Here is an 18,457-nt window from a genome sequence, read left to right on the forward strand (position 1 = left end):
TGGAAAGATATGGTCCTTCAGATGGATGGAAAGCTTGCCAAAACTGAGATTGTGGAGTTCATAGCGAATTATGAGATCAAAAATGGCAGAGTCAACAGTGTGGTGAATGGGGTGACACAGACTTTTATGACAAGGATCTGGGAGAGATCTTAGGTGTACCTGCTAAAGGGTAAAATAATTACAAGAAACTCAAATGGCCAAGCCTAGAGAATCTCCCTACCTCCCTTGCCATTACAAGGAAGATTAATGACAATGAAGAAGATATTCAGCCCACGGCTATATACAAAAGTGAGATGAAGCCACCCCACAATGTGTTGTTCCAATTTGTTAACAAAGTTGTGTTGCCTAGGCGGGAAAGGAGGCACATTGCCACATTCATAGACCTAGTTCTTATGAAATGTTTGGATAGTGGAAAGCAAATCAATTAGCTTGGATTTATCATCCAGCTTCTCGATAGGGTTCTGACTGGCACCAAAACTCATGCCATACCCTATGGTTTCATTCTCACGGCTGTACTCGCACACTTCAAGTTACCCATCAAGAAATGAGAAGTTGGTACAAACAAGGATCACTTTGGGACAAACGCTTTGACTGCTTGTGACTATGAAGTCCACACCACTCCCAAAGAACCTGGTTCATCCAAGAAGGTACCTTTGAACAGAAAAATGCGAGCCTTAATGCAAGAAAGTGGGGCTAAGGATGTTGAAATGGAAATGCTGAAGAAGAGGTTGGCAGAAGTAGAAACTGAGAGGCATGCTCTCAGAGTTGAGCTTGCAAAGGAAAATGAGAAGAATGATGACATTCTTCATGATATGCTGAAACTGCTTCAAGCCAAGAACCAAGAATCTGGTCCTTCCCAGCCGTAAAACCTTCTTAGGTTAGTTAGACAACCCAGAGACCCGGATGGGATTTCTTTTTGATATTTTTGCATAATCCAATGTTTTATTTCTCTTTACGCTTTGTGGATGACTAGTGTTAATGATAATCAACTGTTTTTGTGCTCTAACTATTTGTTGATGCATCTTAGTTGACTAATATCATTAGATAGATAAATGATGCTTGAATCCATGATTGCATTTGAAGTGGACCCAGTGGCCATGAGTAATTTCAATTAAAATTTGGTTATTTAACATAATTATGCAACTTTTCGATGATGCTAAAATGGGGAAGATAGGTTGTGCTTTTTACTGTGGACATTGATGTTTATAACCTAATGAACATGGTCTTTGATGATTTGTGTTGACATTGAGTTGAGTTGACACGGGGCCTATGCTTATGAAAAGCACAGATTTTGTCATCATCAAAAATGGGGAATTTATTGGCCCAAGTGAAATTTGTTTTGATGATTGACAAAGGAACTCAAACATGAACCGGGTTCATACACAGTGTAGACAGACACGGGCATATTCGAGAATAAGGGATGCACGTGAAGGAGATAAGCTTAAGTTGTTATATCTGATATCTCCTGAACGAAAAGGTTGCATAAATGATACGGAGAAGGACCCCTTACTCGAAGAGAACTTTATCTAAGATACGGGAGGAGTTAGAAGTTGAAGATAACTAAAACTCTTCCACCATGGAAGAGTATAGCATTAGAACTCTAGTTATTTCCTATCCTACTAACTCTATAAATTGCAGGATGTTCTCATTTTACAGGTACACACAAAAGCTGAAGTTAAACTTGAGTTGAGGGTAAAATAGCAAGGCATTTTGCAAGCGATTCTTGTGCGATTCAAGTGTGCGAATCTGAAGCTACATGAACCAGATAGAAGAATTAGTTCAAACTGTCTGTCTTTTATTTTAGTTCAATTGTAGTTGGGCTTTTCAAATTGTACCTTTCAGCTTTATCTAGAGGTAATTGTATTAGGTACTCTGAGTATTCATGTTAGAGTTAACTTGAAGTTGTCGCAACAGTTAGAGGCTGGTTGCCACAACGGGATTAGAGGTAATCCTTAGGTTTACAAAGAGTTTTTTAAATGCTACTTTGGCACAGTGCTTTAGTGTAGTGTTGGAAAAATCCTACTGAGTAGTATGTCGTAATTTTTTTTAACTTTTGAGCCGGATGTTTTCTACGCAAAAATATTTGTGTTCATTACTTTCTGCATTTACTATCACTACTACAAATCAGGTAATTTCCGTCCGCAATATTTCGACCAATTTTAATTGGACGAAAAAATAATGGTCGGAAACGTGTACCGACCGCTATTGGTCGAAAATATCCGACCGAATTCGATCGGAAATTTCAATAATATGGAGAATTTATTTGAAATTTCTGGGCAAAAAAAATTAATTTCCGACTGAATTCAATCGGAAATCTGGGTAAAAATTGCACAGAAAATGGCTGCTTTTAAGCTACACCACCTGCCAATTTAAACCAATATACATCCTATAATGACAACTTACATTGCTGCCATTCAACCATGAAAACCCAACAAAATAACAATTAATAACCACCAACAACAACAAATAACCAACAACAATAATTAACCAACAACTAATAACCACAACCACAACTAATAACCACAACAACTACTAAAATATTCAATAACAAAATAACAATATAATCATCATTCAAATAACCAACAATAATAAAATATTGACAAGTTCAAAACTCTGTTTAACAATACACAACATTCAATGAGTTTTTTTTATGTAGCATCATCTCCATCTTCAGTCCTAGGACCTTCATTGCCGGCACGTGGGGAAGGAGGAGGAGATCGGGGAATGGGGAAAGCACCACTAGCAAGAATATTGGCCAGCTGACCTTGAAGGAGATCAAATTGTTCGGTCCTCCTTTCTAGCTGAACTTGAAGGGTATCAAATTGTTCGTCCCTCCATTCTAGCTGAACTTGAAGGGTATCAAATCTCTTCTTTTCTCTAGCCTTGGTCTCTTCAAGCTCTGCTGTCAGCTTTGCGATCTTCTGTTCCATAGACGATATAGTCGAACTGTCAATCGCCTCGCCTTAGGCGGAAGTCCCTATACCTTGCAATCCAACCTTGTAGCGCCAAAACGATTTATCTGAAAGGTCGTTATGCTATCCCCTTTTAAGGACCACCGACAATATCCAACCATATCCTCTCCTCTTCTTCGTTTGAAATGGGCGGTCGCTCGCCTTGCTCATTCGGTGGCAAGCTCCGAGTGTACTCATCCAAATTGATCTTGTAGCGACCCTTTATTTAGAAGATAGAAAACTACTAACTATATAAAATAATAAACATTTTTAGTAGTTATGAAACTTACATGTGTAGTCTCCACCCGGTCCTCGACCCATCTAGTTGGATTTGTCGGTGCCTTCTTCTTCCGGATGTGAGTCTCCATGAAGAACTCATTACGACTCATCTTCCTCCCCAATTTTTTTCCTACAAATATAATAAAACGTGTTAACGAAATTAACATATATATAAATATAGTTCGATAAAAATAGACCGAAATATTTTAAGGAATTACTAGTTGTCTTCTCGTATCCCCTATGCTCCTTGAACCCAGACACTGCAAGGAGCCACCCTTCTCAGATGCTCGGGCCTTCTTTCCCAGTTCACTCTGCTTCTTGAATTTCTCGGTGGTCCAATACCTCTTCAGTTCCACCCATACATCCGCTAGAACCCATGAAGGCTTCTTTTTAACCCTTCGAGCGGAGCTGAAGGAATCAGAGAGTCTCTTACGGCATTTGTACTTCTCATATGGTTTGTGAAGAACCAATTCTGTTTGTGGAAATAGCAAACATAATAATAGGAATTGGCTTGACCATCTTACACTAAGAATACTAATTACACTACTAATTAGACTAACAATACTAATTACACTAACAATACTAATTACACTAACTCATATATAGATGTCTACTGCCACATTCTGAGAAAAAAAAATTGACAAAGAGAATCTCCAACTCAAACAAGATTTGTGCACAAAAGCTTATTGGAAGTAATAAGTTCTCAAGGTCCAGCTGTGTCTATTAAAATTTTTATTGGGAAAAAAGATGAGGTAATGTTAGTGCCAAAGTAAATCTCTGGAAAAAGATAGCTTTAGACAGTTAAAATATGGTTAATAGCTAAGAGTTGTTCTTACAACCACATAACAGGAATCCAAGAATCTAAAAATGTGTCTGCGTGTACAAGAGGAGTAAATAACAGTTCCGACTCTTCTGATAGTAGAACTATGAATGAATTTATTTTTTAGTCAAATTACAACCCAAAAGCGCATACTCATTGAACAGCGACAAGAGAAGTAAATAATTGTTTTTTCATTTACAGAAACAAGTGTTAAATATTGAGTAATATAAATGGGCAAACAAGGAGTCATGATTAAGCCTAGTTGCAAAGTGCAGATACTAGTGTATAACAATACTAATTACAAAAACAATTAGCAACTGTTATATACCATGTTTGGGGGGAAAATGTACCAATTTGGTTTAACAAACAAAACAACAAATAAAAGTATTAATTTAACTACAAAAATTTAATTCTTGAACTTTATGACAATATGTTATTGACGGAACAGGGTAAAAAACTATTGCAACAGTATCTTACAAAGCAGACAAGAAAAAAAAAAGAAAAAAAAAATAGCAAACACATTCGATCAGCTAACTGTAAAACCAAATAGCTACTCTCAAGTAAATAGAGCAAAATATACTAACTGTTAAAAAAGATGGGATTCTTGATGTGTACTTGATCAACGGTAAGAGGCAAGGTGGTTTGCTGAAGGAGGTGGGATTGTTGAAGCCAAGATTCAATGATTTGCTGAGAGAAAGGGTCAAGTCCAAGACCAGCACCAAGTTTTGGGTTGAATCCGGCGAGGGTGGTCTGAGAAAGCTTTCAAATCCGGCGAGGGTGAAAGAGAAAGAGACCGGCGTGAGAAAGCCACCGAGTTCAGAGCTCCTTCAGAGATTCCACACGATTTTGAGTTTAACCCTTTTTGGGTTTTCAGTTAATGTGTGGAAAAGAGGGTTTTCGGATTGGGCATTAGGGTTCTCTTGTTTGGCGACATTGTTAGGTTTTTTGTTGAGAGAAGATCTGCAGAAACGGGTCGGGTGTTTTGGTACTGTGAAGATTTGCTGCATGTTATTATTATCAATTACTAATTACTAATTGAAAAGAAAAAGAAATGAGGGAAGGAAAAGATTTCAAGAAAAAGGACAAAAGTTATGTTCACTCATTCTAGCATCACAAACAGTGGCAAGTCAAATATTTCACCAAGGGATAGCGAAATAAAAAATAACAAGTACAGTTAAAATTAAAAAATTTAACATATACTATATATACACAATAAAAATAATCTAATATATAGACACTGTATAATTTCCAATCTCAAGATCTACCTTAAGTATTCATAAAGTCTTTTTGTTTGTCAAAAGAATACTGTATATTTCAGTGCTATTGGTAACTTGTTTATAAGTTCTTTTCGTGACCAATTGTGACACCTTAGGCGAATCCTATATCAACAAAATACAGGAGAGATGTTGGGTATATAAGTAAACGGGATATTAGACCTTAATGATGCATTTAAAAGCCGTGCGGGCCTAGGTCCAAAACAGACAATATCACTAGCGGGTCGGGTGTTTTAACCAATATTTTGCAGGAAATTGGAGTTATGATACTTTATAATTTTGTCTACTTTTGTAAGAATTGTATTTCTTTATCATTTCTTTGCTTTTATATAAATTTCGTATGTGCAATTTTGGCTTTTAGGTTTAAAAAAAGTTCCCTTGTATGTACAATATATATATATATATATATATATATATATATATATATATATATATATATATACACCATATATGTACATAATATTAAATTGATTTGCAAAAATCTAACATATAATTCTTCTTACTGTATAATTCATGTGTAATATTATGTGTGATTATTCTAATATTACTTAAGGATATCACTAATGCACTTCTACTTAGTGTAGTTATCATTTTATAAACTAATCAATGAGTAATATTTCTTAAGATTACTACTNGGAAAATTATTATTTATTTATTTTTATTTTTAATTTTAGTTTTTTCGACCGAGTTCGGTCGGAACTTTTAGAAAATAATAATATTATCTAATTAAATAAATATTTGTAAAATGTTAATTTATTTAAAAAGTAAATATAAATTCATAATTTCTTTTATGAATTTCTGGGGAAAAAAATTAGTTTCCGACCGAATTCGGTCAGAAATCTGGATAAAAACTGGGCAGAAAATGGCTGCTTTAAGCTACACCACCTGCCAATTTAAACCAATATACTTCCTATAATGTCAGCTTACATTGCTGCCATTCAACCATTCAACCCAACAAAATGACAACAACTAATAACCAACAACAACATCAATTAACCAACAACTAATAACCACAACAACAACTACTAAAGTGTTCAATAACAAAATAACAATATAATCATCATTCAAATAACCAACAACATAATATTGACAAGTTCACAACTTTGTTTAACAATACACAACATTCAATGAGTTTTTTATGCAGCATCATCTCCATCTTCGGTCCTAGGACCTTCATCGTCGGCAGGTGGGGAAGGAGGAGACCGGGGAATGGGGAAAGCACCACTAGCAAGAAGATTGGCCAGCTGACCTTGAAGGAGATCAAATTGTTTGTCCCTCCTTTCTAGCTGACCTTGAAGGGTATCAAATCTCTCCTTTTCTCTAGCCTTGGTCTCTTCAAGCTCTGTTGTGAGCTTTGCGATCTTCTCTTCCATAGATGATATAGCCGAACTATCAATCGCCTCGCCTTGGGTGGAAGTCTCTATACCTTGCAATCCATTAATTGCCTTTTTTACTTAATGTAATTATCAATTAATTGCCTAATAAATTATTAATATTAATTAACTATATTGCTAATATTTAAGATAATTAAACAATCACCAATCTTTGCCAATTAATTAAATTCTAGCTAACAAATTACTATCAATTATTAAATTATTAAATTAATTAAATTCTAGCTAACAAATTACTATGAATTCAAACCAATGTTCTATATTAAATTATTTGCTGTAAAAAAAATATAAGTCATTTCGACTTTACGTTCCCCTTATTAATTTATTGATATAGGATACACGCGCAAAGCGCGTACCCTAAGACTAGTATTTTACAAAAATCTAACAATAATTCTTCTTACTGTATAATTTATGTGTAATATTATGTGTAATTATTCTGATATTACTTATGGATATCACTAATGCACTTCTACTTAGTGTAGTTATCATTTTATAAACTAATCAATGAGTAATATTTCTTAAGATTACTACTAATACACTTCTACTTAGTAGAATTTTCAGCGTATAGGCTAATCAATCACTAATTTTCTTACTGGTATTACTAATACACTTCTACTTAGTGTAATTCTCAATGTATAAGCTAATCAATTAGTAATAGTTCTTAAGAATACTATTAATACACCTCTACTTAATTAGTGTAACGACCCGACCGGTCGTTTTGAGCTTTTACACTTTGCTCGGCAGTTCTCGGGCATGACTTGCCCCGTGTAATGTATTATGACTTATGTAAATCGTTGGTTTTAGTTTTCAGGGTGATCAGAATGAATTTAGAAGAACAGTTCTTAGTTTGAAGCTTGAAATTTAAAAGGTTTGACCAAGATTTGACTTGTTAGCATATGATCTCAGATTGGAATTTTTATTATTTGCTTAGCTCCGTTAGGTGGTTTGGGACTTAGGAGCGTGATCGGAATTTGTTTTGGAGGTCCGGAGTAGATTTAGGCTTGAATTGGCGAAATTGAGTTTTTGGCGCTTTCCGGTTGATAGGTGAGATTTTGATACAGGGGTCGGAATGGAATTTCGAAAGTTGCAGTAGCTTCGTTATGTCATTTGGGATGTGTGTGCAAAATTTTAGGTCATTCGGACGTCGTTTGGTTGGGCTTTTGATCAAAAGCGGAATGCGGAAGAATTTAGAACCCTATGCTTGAATTCGATGTGATTCGGTGGTTTTGATGTTGTTTGAGGTGTTTTGAAGATTGGTACAAGTTTGAATAAGCGTATGGGATATGATTGTGCCTTAGGTTGATGTCCCGAGGGCCTCGGGTGAGTTTCGGGTGGTCAATCGGGTCATTCCATGAAGTTAGAACCTGCAGAAAATTGCAGGTCAGTGCTGCGGAAAAATGACCTTCGCGTTCGCGAAAGGGTCCTCGCGTTCGCGAAGGGTCAGTTGAGGAAGTTGGAAATTTAGCCTTCCCTTTCGCGGGGCAGGATCTGCGTTCACGAAGGGTTGGGCGTCTGTGCATCGCATTCGCGGGAGTGTAGTCGCGTTCGCGTAGAAGAAGTGGGCAGCTGAGTTTCAAGGGAATTTAATTCACCGCGTTCGCGGTAGGGGGAACGCGATCGCGAAGGTCTGTCTAAGTAAAGCATCGCGTTCGCGTTGGGTTGGTCGTGATCGCGAAAGAGGAAATCTTGGTCAAGTAATTTTGTGCTTCATGAACGCGAGGCTTTGACCGCGTTCGCGAAGAAGGATTTTAAGGCCTGGGCAGAATATTTTAAAAAGGCTACTCCGCGACCATTAAACCCTTTTACATCATTTTTGAACGCGAAAAGAGCTTTGAGACGATTTTGAAGAGAGAAAATTATTGTTCTTCATTGAGGTAAGGATTTTGGACCCTAAAACTCGGTTATTTGGTAAAAATTGCACGGGGCGCCCTATTTCGGCGCCCCTTTTTAACCTGTAGCCGCTTTGTCTTTCTGTTTGCACCCGTACACACTTTTTAAAAGACTTCAGCTTCCCTTTCTCCTCCCCATTCTCCTTCTCATTTTCTAGTTACAACATAGAAACTTCAGCTCTAGAGCTGAAGTTTTTCAGTTACAACACAAAAACTTCAGCTCTAGAGCTGAAGTTTTCTAGTTACAACATAGAAACTTCAGCTTTCTAGTTACAACATAGAAACTTCAGCTCTAGAGCTGAAGTTTTCCAGTCACAAAGACAAAAACTTCAGCTCTAGAGCTGAAGTTTTCCAGTACAAAAGAAAAACTTCAGCTCTAGAGCTGAAGTTTTTATTTTATAACTGGCAAACTTCAGCTCTAGAGCTGAAGTTTCTGGGTTACAAAGACAAAGTTTTCCAGTACAAAAGAAAAACTTCAGCTCTAGAGCTGAAGTTTTTATTTTATAACTGGCAAACTTCAGCTTTAGAGCTGAAGTTTTTATTTTATAACTGGCAAACTTCAGCCCGGTTACTAAACAAAAACTTATAAAATAAAACTTCAGCTCTAGAGCTGAAGTTCGCATGTTACAAAACAAAAACTTCAGCTCTAGAGCTGAACTTCAGGCCCGGCTACTAAAATGCTGAAGTTTTGTGTGATTGCCTTTGCTACTTCAGCCCCGTGTGCTGAAGTTATGCGAAAAAGCGGGTACGCTTGTAATTTTTTTTGCAAAGCGGGCACAGGTTAAAATGTGGCACAAAAAGCGGGTATAGATGCAAATGCCCCGATTATTTGTGATTAAGGAACAAAATATCAGTGTTTAATTCATGAAAATCAGTAGAAAAAAGGTGGAGTTAGGGCTTGAGATTATGAGACCTTCTAGGAATGATTTGAGGGGTCAAACGAACTTCGATTTTCAAGTTCTTTATATGTATGGACTCGTGAGATGATGAAGAACATTTTAGTATAAAGTTTGTCCAGTTCCGGGACGCGGACCCGGGGGTCGGGTTTTGACTGATTTTGGGTTTTATGCTTAAAATCGTATTTTTCAATTGGAATTCATTCGTTTAGCATAATTTGATGATAAAAATCTAAACTTGGCTTGATTTGGAGCATACGGAGGTCGATTCACGCGAGAAAAGGCATCGCAGGCTAAAGTTTGGACCGGATCGAGGTTAGTAATGATTGTAAATGCTGTCCTGAGGGTATGAAACCCCGGAATTTCACAGCGTTCGGCTATGTTTAGGTGAGACACACGCTAGATGACGAGCGTAGGGTCGTACACCTTTGGGGATTATGACTTAGTCCATCCCGAATGACTACTTTACTGTGTATTTGATAGTTAATTATTTAATATTATTCTATTTTGGGCTAAATGCCATATGTGAGCTTCGTGCCAGCTGTTTCAACCCTTAGGGGATTTTAAATGATAGTTTCCTCACTGTTTGATTTCATACTGGTGCTCAGTCATGCTATATTTTCACTATTTTCAAAACTCGACAATGTTACTCTGTTTTAAACACATATTAAAGATATTTTGAGCTGAGCTTCATATTTTACTATGGCCCGAGGGGCTTATGAGATTCTGACTGAGTAAGGCCGAGGGCCTGTGTTGTGAGGACACATTTGGGTCGGGCTGCACGCCGCAGCAGTGATACATTGATTATGATAATGAGGCCGAGGGCCTGAGATGGCACGCCACGAGGTGGTTTGAGATTCATATGAGGTTGAGAGCCTGTTTATGATGCCACGAGATGGCTTGATATTGCGCTTGGTCCGTAAGGGGCTCCTCCCGGAGTGTGTACACCCCCGATGAGCATGGGTGCCCATTGAGATATGAGATATAGCCCGAGGGGCAGGCATTGTTCTGTGACATTGCCCGAGGGGCTGATTCTGTTGTTATTGTGCCCGAGGGGCAGTTATTGTGTGTTTACTTTTTAGTTGTTTTCCCTGTATATTGTTTAACTGTTTAAAGGATGTTTATTAGATTTCGGTGCTTAATTATATTTACTGATTTTGCTATGCCTCTTTTAGCTTAATGTTGTGCCTTACGTGGTTTGATATTACTCAGTCTTCATTTATTTTTATTACTCACTGAGTTGGAAGTACTCACTTTATTCCTGCACCTTGTGTGCAGATTCAAGTATTTTTGAACCTGGTAGCGGGTATTGGTTGCTCAGAGGCAAAGTCATCAGAGTTTAGCAAGTTAGCTGCCCGACGTTCGCAGCACTGCTTTTCTCCCTCTCGATTTCATTAGACTGTATTTAGTACATTTTTGACTCTAGTTGTATTCGGACCTTAGTAGATGCTCACGATTAGCGACACCCCGGTATCGGGCTGTGTTGGGTTTGTTTTTCCGCAAATTATACTGTTAACTGCTTATTTTTGATATTTTATCAAGTTTACGACTTAATACTTATTATTTTATTGCTTAAGATTGGAATAGGAATGTGTCGGCTGGCCTTGTTTTCACGAGAGGTGCCATCACGACCGGGTCCGGGTTTAGGGACGTGTCAAGTTGGTATCAGAGCCTAGGTTACATAGGTCTGACGAGTCATGAGCAAGTTTAGTAGAGTCTCGCGGATCAGTACTGAGACGTCTGTATTTATCCTCGGGAGGCTGCAAAACCTTTAGGAAAACTCCATATTCTTGAAATTCTTATCGTGCGTCCTTGATTCAGCTTGAAATATAACTCTTTGAATTCCTTCCACGCATTCGTATGCGCGAAGGAGCGCTCAGTATCAGATGTGCATCGATGGCTTGTGATTCCCCGATCGAGGGACGAGATGTGATCTCTGTGTGTTTGATGTTGGGCCAGTCTGGAGGACTTTATGCCGGATTTTTACCTATAGCTTGAGCATCGAGGTGCTGATTATGTGAGCCGTGTTTTTGAACTTATATATTCGGTAGTGCCCCTATTAGTTGAAGTGATGGCTGGATAGTTACGTCATGAGTGTGATATGACCGTGAGATGTATTCATATGATTTAGAAGCGACGAGAAAGGTCTACTGGAGGATAGAAGAACTATTAGGTGCTTGATTTCCATCTTGATTTGAGGTACAACCCCGAGTTATGGGTGTGTGAAGAATCTTTTCATGTTTCTTAGTTGGGAGTGAAGTAAATTTCATGTTGCGGTATGAGTTCAGACTCAGAAAGATCAAGCGACTGCGTAATGTTTATGACGGTGGAAGGTATACAGAAATGTTAGTTTGAGGCAAAACAGGTGGGTTATCTCATGCGGAGTGTTCTGAAGTTGTGTGATCCTTATGTTGTCTGTTAGAAGATCTTATTTACAAGTGAAATATATGTGTTGAAATTTAAGTTTGGGTTGCTTAAGAGGGTGGGTTTAACTGTTACGAGAGTGAGTGTGAGATTTGCAGAAGACTTAAAGTACTAGATGGTCTGTGTTTCACGAGCTGATGAAGGATTGAGTTTAATCTCACTATGGTATTATGGCAGCAATAGAGTATATGCATTATGAGTTAATGTGTGTGTTTTGGCCTATGACTTCGAGCCAAGTGGGAGAGTTTGCTATTGAGTTTTTGATTGCACGATTATATGCTATGTTGGTTCCAGTTTGAGGCGTACTGGTGAATCAGTTATGGCTTACGGAGATTGAGACCGAGGATGGCTCGAGTAAAGGAAATTTCAATAAAGGTTATGCTATGCATTATGGGTGTATGAGAACCGTGGAATGACTTGAGTGGTTATTGGTAAAGGATGTGCGGTGCATAGATCATGAAGTTCTTGACTAGTTGAGTACGTAGATGTTTGTGGCTCGGAAGGGAGATGAAGTTCTCATGTTATCCTAGGATGGTATGGTATATGCGGTATGTTGTGGAGGATTGAGATTTGCGTGTTCAAGGTTACGGTTCAGTTTTGAAAGGAAGGTCATAAAACTCTTAGGCAGCGGGCAACTTCAGATAAATTGAGAAATGAGCTTCAGATGATTAGGGAAATAATCTTCAGATGATTAAGGAAATGGTATTGCTAATTGGGGTGATTTGACGAGGGTATATGTTTCAGAAAGAGGCAATGTGATTAAGTCGAGGGTACTTCGGTAGTATTGCGGCACTTTCTTGTTGGATCGACTGTTGATATTCGAGTTTGCTGGGTGGCACGGAAAAATCATAAGAGTATCTCTCGTGGGAATGATTGGGTATTAGAGGTGTATTGTATACTCGGACGGTGGAATTTTGATCGGATATGGTGATTCGTGTGCTATATGGAGTTGGAGACCGAGAGTTCTCATAAACAGGTTATGTTATGGTTGTGGGTCGCATGTATTGGCACTGTGTAGTGACTATCGAGGTTTGGAGACCCGAGTGGATCTTTTGCTGATTTGAGGGATATTGGGTATATACTGGTTGTCTCCGCGTCGTATTATTCTGGACTATTGCGCTAAGGCGACGATGTTGGCTATGCCGAGAATGCCACGAACTGAGTGGCGAAGTTCGACGGATTATGGTCCAGTAGGGTGGTTTTATATTTCGAAGATTCAGCGGATGGCTGGGAATGACTATTTTTCTTACTTGGGTTTTCGAGATGGATGTCAGTGTAGAGACTCCTACCATTGATTCAGTTTTGGTGATGAGGGATTCTTCCGAATATGTTTCCTACTGTCGGGCATGTCGCCGGACCGGGTTGTTGATTTTGGTATTGATTTGGTGCCGGGCACCGTATCGTATGGCACCGGCAGAGTTAAAGGAGTTGTAGGAGCAGCTTCAGGAACTGCTTGATAAGGGGGTTCATTAGTAGGCCAATATGGGTGTGCGTTCTAACTTGAGTTGGCTTGGTTGGCTCCGAGTTGTAATGTTGAGGGGTGTGTTAATTCGATTGGTATTGAGCTTATCAGTAATCTGGGGAGATCTATGAGTTACCTTTCTGTGTTGCGAGGCGTTATGATTTGTTGGTTATAGGCACATTTGGTGTGGTTCTATTGGGGTTTCATAGTGGAAGTCGAGCGGGGAGAATAATTGGGTGTTGCTCGGTGAATGGCATATCGGTTATGTCCTTTCAGGTTTGTGTGGTGTATGTTATTTGCTTCACCGTGGGTATGATGATTTGCTTTGGTTCTAGACATCAAATTGTGCGTGGTTGTCGATTTCGAGCATAATGACTTGAGATGTTTCATGTGGACCAGTGTTTAGATAGGGTCGCGCATTGCAGCGAAGTTATGTGGAGGTATGACCCTTCAAGCTAGATTCATATGTTTTGTTTCTACGATGTGTGACGGGTTCCCAGCATTGTGTGTGGTGGTACTGGCGAGCTTGCGGTACAACTCTCTCATTTGAGTCATTTTCATGATTTGAGTACGTTCAAGTTGTTGCTTATTGGTGCGCGGATTGCACAAGTTGTGACTTTAGAATGTATTGACGTGTCATGTCACTAAAGTAGTCGTGTTGGAATTTGATGAGATTGTTGGGATCCACAATGAATACAAACAGATTTGGTCTCAGCATGTTGGAGGGATAATATCGAGGTTCGGCTCAGAAATTTGCTATGGTTCTTGCCAAAGGGGAAGTGGCTTTACGAATGGTTGATCTGAGGAGTGGTTATGACTCCCTATGTGTTTCATTTATCGTTGGCGGTATACAGAAGTGTTGGAATGAGGCTTTATTTGATAAAAGGCTTATTATCGAAATTCGGATGTTTTAAGCAACTGCTATCATTAGAAGTTATTGCTACAAGTGTTTGAGTTATGTGGTATGTCATGTAATTGCACCTGAGGTTACAGATATGGTTTGTTACAGCTTGTTCGGACTTATTCACAGTATAAATGTGAGATTCTGATCGTATTGATGATTTCAGAAGTGGAAATGTGGTTCTATGGTTTATGGGCTAGATTGGATCGTGAAATTTCAGTTACAATGTGTTATCGGACCTATATGAGATAGGGTGACGTGGGATCACCCCCGGGTATATGCATGGTAAGGTTATTCGGCGATTGGTTGGCTTTTGGAACAACTCTGGGCACGTTCGAGGATGAACGTATGTTTAAGTGGGGGAGGATGTAACGACCCGACCGGTCGTTTTGAGCTTTTGCACTTTGCTCGCCAGTTCTCAGGCATGACTTGCCCCGTGTAGTGTATTATGACTTATGTAAATCGTTGGTTTTGGTTTTCAGGGTGATCAGAATGAATTTGGAAGAACAGTTCTCAGTTTGAAGCTTGAAATTTGAAAGGTTTGACCAAGATTTGACTTGTTAGCATACGATCTCGGATTGGAATTTTTATGATTTGGTTAGCTCCGTTAGGTGGTTTGGGACTTAGGAGCGTGATCAGAATGTATTTTGGAGGTCCGGAGTAGATTTAGGCTTGAGTTGGCGAAATTGAGTTTTTGGCGCTTTCCGGTTTATAGGTGAGATTTTGATATAGGGGTCGGAATGGAATCCCAGAAGTTGCAGTAGCTTCGTTATGTCAATTGGGATGTGTGTGCAAAATTTCAGGTCATTCATACGTGGTTTGGTTGGGCTTTTTATCAAAAGCGGAATGCAGAAGATTTTAGAACCTTAGGCTTGAATTCGATGTGTTTCGGTGGTTTTGATGTTGTTTGAGGTGTTTTGAAGATTGGTACAAGTTTGAATAAGGGTATGGGATATGATTGTGCCTTTGGTTGAGGTCCCGGGGGCCTCGGGTGAGTTTCGGGTGGTCAATCGGGCCATTCCATGAAGTTAGAACCTGCAGAAAATTGCAGGTCAGTGCTGCAGAAAAATGACCTTCGCGTTCGCGAAGGGTCAGTTGAGGAAATTGGAAATTTAGCCTTCGCGTTCGCGAGGCAGGATCCGCGTTCGCGGAGGGCTGGGCGTCTGTTCATCACGTTCGCGGGTGTGTAGTCATGTTCGCGTAGAAGAAGTGGGCAGCTGAGTTTCAAGGGAATTTAATTCACCGCGTTCGCGATAGGGGGAACGCGATCGCGCAGGTCTGTCTGAGTAAAGCATCGCATTCGCATTGGGTTGGTCGCGATCGCGAAAGAGGAAATCTTGGTCAAGTAATTTTTTGCTTCGCGAACGCGAGGCTTTGACCGCGTTCGCGAAGAAGGATCTAAAGGCCTGGGCAGATGGTTTTAAAAAGGCTACTCCGCGACCATTAAACCCTTTTACACCATTTTTGAACGGGAAAAGAGCATTGAGGCGATTTTGAAGAGAGGAAATCATTGTTCTTCATTGAGGTATGGGTTTTGGACCCTAAAACTCGATTATTTGTGATTAAGGAACAAAAGATTGGTGTTTAATTCATGAAAATCTGTAGAAAAAGGTAGAGTTAGGGCTTGAAATTATGAGACCTTCTAGGGATGATTTGAGGGGTCAAACGAACTCCGATTTTTGAGTTCTTTATATGTACGGACTCATGAAATGATGAAGAACATTTTGTTATAAAGTTTGTCCAGTTCCGGGATGCGGGCCCGGGGGTCGGGTTTTGACTGATTCCGGGTTTTGTGCTTAAAATCGATATTTTTCAATTGGAATTCATTCGTTTAGCATAATTTGATGATAAAAATCTGAACTTGGCTAGATTCGGAGCATCCGGAGGTCGATTCGTGCAGGCAAAGACATCGCGGGATAGAGTTTGGACCGGATCGAGGTGAGTAATGATTGTAAATGCTGTCCTCGGGGTATGAAATCCCGGAATTTCACAGCATTCGGCTATGTTGAGGTGAGACACACGCTAGATGACGTGCGTGGGGTCGTACACCGTTGGGGATTGTGACTTAGCCCATCCCGAATGATTACTTTACTACGTATTTGATAGTTAATTATTTAATATTATTATATTTTGGACTAAACGCCATATATGGGCTTCGTGCCAGCTGTTTGAACCCTTAGGGGATTTTAAATGATAGTTTCCTCACTGTTTGATTTCATACTGGTGCTCTGTCATGCTATATTTTCACTATTTTCAAAACTCGGCTATGTTACTCTGTTTTAAACACATTAAATTATATTTTTAAAGATATTTTGAGCTGAGCTTCATATTTTACTGTGGCCCAAGGGGCTTATGAGATTCTGACTGAGTAAGGCCAAGGGCCTGTGTTGTGAGGACACATTTGGGTCGGGCTGCACACCGCAACAGTGATACATTGATTATGATAATGAGGCCGAGGGCCTGAGATGGTACGCCACGAGGTGGCTTGAGATTTATATGAGGCTGAGAGCCTGTTTATGATGCCACGAGATGGCTTGATATTGCGCTTGGGCCGTAAGGGCCCCCCCCCCCGGAGTATGTACACCCCTAGTGAGCGCGGGTACCCATTGAGATATGAGATATGGCCCGATGGGCTGGTATTGTTCTGTGACATTGCCCGAGGGGCTGATTCTGTTGTTACTGTGCCCGAGGGGCAGTTATTGTGCGTTTACTTTTTAGTTGTTTTCCCTGTATATTGTTTAACTGTTTAAAGGATGTTAATGAGATTTCACTGCTTAATTATATTTACTGATTTGGCTATGCCACTTTTAGCTTAATGTTGTGCCTTATGTGGTTTGATATTACTTTGTCTTCATTTATTGTTATTACTCACTGAGTTGGAAGTACTTACTTTACTCCCTGCACCTTGTGTGCAGATTTAGGTATTTCTGAACCCGGTAGCGGGTATTGGTTGCTCAGAGGCAGAGTCATCGGAGTTTAGCAAGGTAGCTGCCCGACGTTCGCAGCACTGCTTTTCTCCCTCTCGATTTCATTAAACTATATTTAGTACATTTTTGACTCTAGTTGTATTCGGACCTTAGTAGATGCTCATGACTAGTGACACCCCGGTATCGGGTTGTGTTGGGTTTGTTTTTCCGCAAGTTATACTGTTAACTTCATATTTTTGAGACTTTATCAGGTTTACGACTTAATACTTATTATTTTATTGCTTAAGATTGGAATGGGAATGTGTCGCTGGCCTTGTCTTCACGAGAGGCGCCATTACGATCGGGTCCGGGTTTAGGGTCGTGACAATTAGTCTAATTATTGATACATTGGCTAATCAATCATTAATATTACTTAAAGATATCACTAATACGCATCTACTTTCTAATGAATCAGTAATAGTTTTTAAGACTATACTAATACATACTTAATTAGTATAATTATTAATGTATAGGCTAATGAATAACTAACGTTACTTCAGAATTCCACTAATATTACTTAGCGATACCACTAATAAACCTCCACTTACTTTAATTATCAAACTAAAGATAAACAATCACAAACATTTCTCACAAATATCATTATTACACTTCCATTTAGTGTATCATTATCAATGTTATCTGCTAATCAATCACTAACGTTACTTATATAAGGATACCACTAGTTCCCTAATTCTTAACGTTACTTAAGGATACCATTAATGCAGTTCTACTTACAGTAATTATCAATTTTATATATATATATATATATATATATATATATATATATATATATATAGAGAGAGAGAGAGAGAGAGAGGTAGTGTGATTACGAGTTTAGAATAAATCATCGGCCAATCCACTTATGCTTAGTGTAATTATCAATTTATATAAGCTAATTGTCACTAATACACTTCTACGTAATATAATTATCAATTACGGTCGAATCAAACCTAACATTACTTAAGGATACTACTAAAGGACTTATACTTAGTGTAATGTCAATCTATAATCTAATTACAACTAATACACTTACTAATTACTATAAGCGACAGAAAAAAGTCTGTCGGTAAACAACTATTTTTTAGTAGTGTGTATAGTATATATAGTATAGTATAGCATACATAGCATATATATATATATATATATATATATATATATATATATATATATATATATATATATATATATATATATATATATATAT

General features: G+C 38.7%; 1 long non-coding RNA gene across 2 annotated transcripts; it reads right to left on the minus strand.

Moving 5' to 3' along the window:
* On the minus strand, nucleotides 2,499-5,051 carry LOC109232165. Of its 2 annotated transcripts, none has more exons than XR_002068906.1 (3): nucleotides 4,666-5,051; nucleotides 3,449-3,702; nucleotides 2,499-3,360 (listed from the first exon to the last, which is right to left on the minus strand). It is a non-coding gene; the product is annotated as an uncharacterized LOC109232165 (long non-coding RNA). The 2 variants fall into 2 exon arrangements; XR_002068907.1 differs by having other exon boundaries at nucleotides 4,635-5,051.

Source organism: Nicotiana attenuata, chromosome 9 (assembly GCF_001879085.1).
Source record: "Nicotiana attenuata strain UT chromosome 9, NIATTr2, whole genome shotgun sequence".
Classification (NCBI taxonomy): Eukaryota; Viridiplantae; Streptophyta; class Magnoliopsida; order Solanales; family Solanaceae; genus Nicotiana; species Nicotiana attenuata.